At 58.0% G+C, this 3,449-nt stretch overlaps 1 long non-coding RNA gene across 1 annotated transcript; it reads left to right on the forward strand.

Moving 5' to 3' along the window:
* Positions 1 to 1,833: 1,833 nt before the first annotated feature.
* LOC135830726 (uncharacterized) lies at positions 1,834 to 3,063 on the forward strand. Its single transcript, XR_010556097.1, has 2 exons — positions 1,834 to 1,879; positions 1,944 to 3,063. It is a non-coding gene; the product is annotated as an uncharacterized LOC135830726 (long non-coding RNA).
* Positions 3,064 to 3,449: the final 386 nt, after the last annotated feature.

Consider the following 3,449-nt stretch of genomic DNA (forward strand, 5'->3'; position numbering starts at 1 on the left):
AGCTGACTAGGGGGTCAGCTTGTTAGGCTAACTACAGCCGGGAGGGCCTATAACCCGGCTGTAGGCGGGCTTTTTTCCCAAACTGATGAGCTCAGTGGTCCCATCAGTGCAGGGCAAGCGAGCTCTAGCCTTAGCGAGCGCAGTTTTTTCCCAAAGGGAAGAGAGCTCTCTGGCGATGGGGCCCCTAGAGGGGCCCAAGAGACAGATGAGCGAGTCTCCCTGCAGGGCAAGCGACTGGGAAGGCCAGGAGCGCAGTTTTATAGGCTTCATTAGAGCCTGCTGGGCTCCTTCGTCCCACCTTGGCTGCGGCCTAAAAACCCGGCCGCAGATGCCTGGTTCTTATCGGCGCTGGCCTCTTGGTCTCAGCGCCTCGCGTCGGGCCCGGCCGTGTCACACGCCGGCCGCTGCCCTTGGACTTTCTGACGAAAGGAGGCGGTGCGACAAGCTTGGGTCGCTCGTATCGGCGCCAACCGCGCCTCGCGTCGGGTCGTTGTTGATTCCTCGCCTCACGACCCTTGGACTTTGTTAGGGAGGGAGGCGGTGCGTTATACTTGGGTCGCTTATATCGGCGCCAACCGCGCCTCGCTCCGGGTCGTTGTTGATTCCTCGCCTCACGACCCTTGGACTTTCTGAAAGAAAGCGGTGGTACGACATGCTTGGGTCGCTTATATCGGCGCCAACCGCGCCTCGCGTCGGGTCGTTGTTGATTCCTCGCCTCACGACCCTTGGACTTTTTGAGGGGAGTGGGCGGTGCGTCATGCTTGGGTCGACCGTATCGGCGCCAACCGCGCCTCGCTCCGGGCCTTGTGGTCTCCTCGTCCCAGGCCCTTGGACTTTCTGAGGTTGGACGGCGGTGCGACACGCTTGGACCTTCCTATATCGGCGCCAACCGCGCCTCGGCTTCGGGCCTTGTGGTCTCCTCGTCTCAGGCCCTTGGACTTTCTGAAGTAAGACGGCGGTGCGACAAGCTTGGTTCTTACGGTATCGGCGCCAACCGCGCCTCGGCTTCGGGCCTTGTGGTATCCCCGCCTCAGGCCCTTGGACTTTCCGAAGGAAAGCGGCGGTGCGACAAGCTTGGGTCGCTCGTATCGGCGCCAACCGCGCCTCGCCCGGGCCGTTGTGGATTGCTCTTCCCACGGCCCTTTATTACCTGCGTGTCGTTGTTTGGTCCGGCACGCTGGTAGGGTAGCTTGGTTCTACAGGCTTGGCTTAGGTCCATGTTTTCTAACCTGTTCTGACTGCCTTTGTCCCCTTCCAGCCCTGAAGCCGGCTGGCTGCTACCTTAGGTCCAGGTTTTCTAGCCTGCTCTGACTGCCTTTGTCCCCTCTAGCCCTGGCTGCCGGCTTTGCAGCCCTCTCTGAGTGCCTTTGTCCCCTTCCAGCCTTGACTGTTGCCCTTTGCAGCCTGCTTTGAGTACTGTTAGCGTAGGTCCAGGTTTTCTAACTTACGGTCTTAGAGCCTGCTTTGAGTACTGTTGGCGTAGGTCCAGGTTTTCTAACTTACGGCCTTAGAGCCTGCTTTGAGTACTGTTGGCGTAGGTCCAGGTTTTCTAACTTACGGCCTTAGAGCCTGCTGTAACCAGTTGGTGCCCTGGCTGCCGGCTTTGTCGCCTGCTCTGTTCTAGGTCCATGTTTTCCAGCGTGCGTTCTTAGGGCCTGCCGGCCATGGAGTCCCTAGTAACAAGGGTGACCGGGCCTCGCCCGGGCCGTGATGGGCTGCTGATCGCACGGCCCTATAATTATCCTCGCCCTTCGTCTTGGGCCCGGGGCGGGGTTACTTGGCTCGACAGGCTTGGTTTAGGTTATACGTTGCTCTAGGTCCATGTTTTCTAACCTTCGTAGGCTCCTCTGACTGCCACCTTTGGCGGCTGCTGCCTTAGGTCCAGGTTTTCTAACCGGCGCTCTTAGGGCCTGCCGGCAGGGTCGCTGCCTACTCTGTTCTAGGTCCAGGTGTTCTAACCAGTTGGTGCAGTTGGAGGGCCCAAAGAGAAGGAAACCGGCGAGGGAGGGGCTGCCAAAAGCGTGTGAAGACAAATGGAAGGCCTGGCCAACTCTGAACCTCTGCTACTGCTACTAGGACTAAGCCAAGCTGATTACAGGAGGATGCAAAGCCAAGCTGATTGCAGGAGGATGTCCAAAGGTGGAAGCCCAACTGAGCAGACTTAGCCCCGGAAGTCAAAGAAGAGAATCGTGTGCCTGGAGTCAGCAGAACCCGCCAAAGAAGGGTAGGTATGCCAGAGAGGAATAGTAGCCCTCCGCAGCTGCACAAGCCAACTAGTCAAGCGGCCTACAAAGGCAACCATGACACCCAGTAGCTAGGAAAGGTGCAACCGTAAGCCCCGTGGCGGAAGGAGAAGGTAGCCCAGAAGTACTCTCAGCCCTGCCTAGCCAGAAAAGGCTCCTCCCTACAGCCTCGAAGGGAAAGTAGTCCAGTGACAAGCTCACTCTCTCGATCAACAGAGGTTCTGGCGCCCACAGCCTCGAAGGGAAAGTAGCTTAGCCAAAGCCACTCTTAAAGGCGGCTCACCAGCTACAGTCAAAGAGCTCAGAACCGCCGAACAAAACGAAAAGCCATCCCTGCTAGCCACCGCCGAAGGGTTCCCGCATGCAGAAGAAGGCCTGCCAGCCCTGTGTAAACCAGAGACAGAGAGGAATAGTAGCCCACTGCAGCTGCAGAAGCCAAGTAGGCAAACGTACTACCGAGGTGTCGGAAGCCCCCAGAGAGAAGGCCAAAGAGCTCAGAGCCGCCGAACAAAACGAAAAACCCCTCCTGTGCTAGCGTGTACCAAAAGGCTGCCATCACCGCACAAACGCCCTATCCGGTGGTCAGAGCTGCCGGAAGAGACGAAAAACCGTCCCTGCACTAGCCACAACCAAAAGACCCAAAGTTGGCAAAGGAAGGGGCTCGTTAGAACCGACCAACCTAACGCCGGGGTGGCAAAGGAAGGGACCCATTAGAGCCGACCGATCCAGCTGCTCTGATCAACCTACCGTCAAGGCAAGCGACCCTTCACGCGGTAGCGTCGTACTAGCTGAACATGTTCTCCTCTCGCCCTGAGGCAAAGGTACGTTGTTTGACGGGTGGGTATTCCCTCACGGTACTAGCTGCAGAAAAACAGGCCGAAGCCATCTAACCAACGGAGTCATCTCACCGGTTCCCCAGAACAGCCTGCCCACCGGAGGTTTCGTGGAGGGCAGTGACGAAAGCAGCACTAGACCCGTCAAAGCGGTAGGTAACTTGGCTAAGCCCGTAAGAGCTAGCCCCGTCGGTGATCTTACTGATAGGCCCTCTTTGGTCCGCAGACCCGACAACCATCCTCACCCTTCAGCCCGATGGCTGGCATGTCTGATCGGCAACCACCGCCACTAAGGCGACCTAAGATCGAAGCCTCAGACAACCTCACGTCACTACAGTACTCAAAGCAGGCTACAAAACATGGACCTAAGGTA

Source organism: Sycon ciliatum, unplaced genomic scaffold, assembly GCF_964019385.1.
Source record: "Sycon ciliatum unplaced genomic scaffold, ocSycCili1.1 SCAFFOLD_2714, whole genome shotgun sequence".
Classification (NCBI taxonomy): Eukaryota; Metazoa; Porifera; class Calcarea; order Leucosolenida; family Sycettidae; genus Sycon; species Sycon ciliatum.